Source organism: Eimeria mitis, genomic scaffold (genome assembly GCF_000499745.2).
Source record: "Eimeria mitis Houghton genomic scaffold, Emh_scaff8525, whole genome shotgun sequence".
Taxonomy (NCBI): domain Eukaryota; phylum Apicomplexa; class Conoidasida; order Eucoccidiorida; family Eimeriidae; genus Eimeria; species Eimeria mitis.
In genome coordinates this window covers 1-316 of record NW_013576281.1, presented here as the reverse complement: position 1 = coordinate 316, position 316 = coordinate 1, and positions in this window count along the sequence as shown.

Genomic DNA, 316 nt, shown 5'->3' with positions numbered 1-316 from the left:
GCATCTGTCGTTGCTGCCGGTGCTGCTGCTGTTGCTGCTGCTGCTGCTGCTGCTGCTGCTGGTGCTGGTGTTAGGATAGTTGTTTCTGTTGCAGCTCCCATACATTGAGGCTGCAGCAGAGTTCGCTGCTGCTGCTGCAGTGTTTGCTGCTGCTGCTGTTGCTGCTGCTTGTTTTTGTTTTTCAGAAGCCGACGTATTTAACACAAAACAAACAGTGGTGTGGGGCTCTAAACCCTAAACCCTAGGTGCCTCTAAACCCTAAACCCTAAACCCTAAACCCTAATCTATTTGATGCTGGGTGTCAACAATGACATTA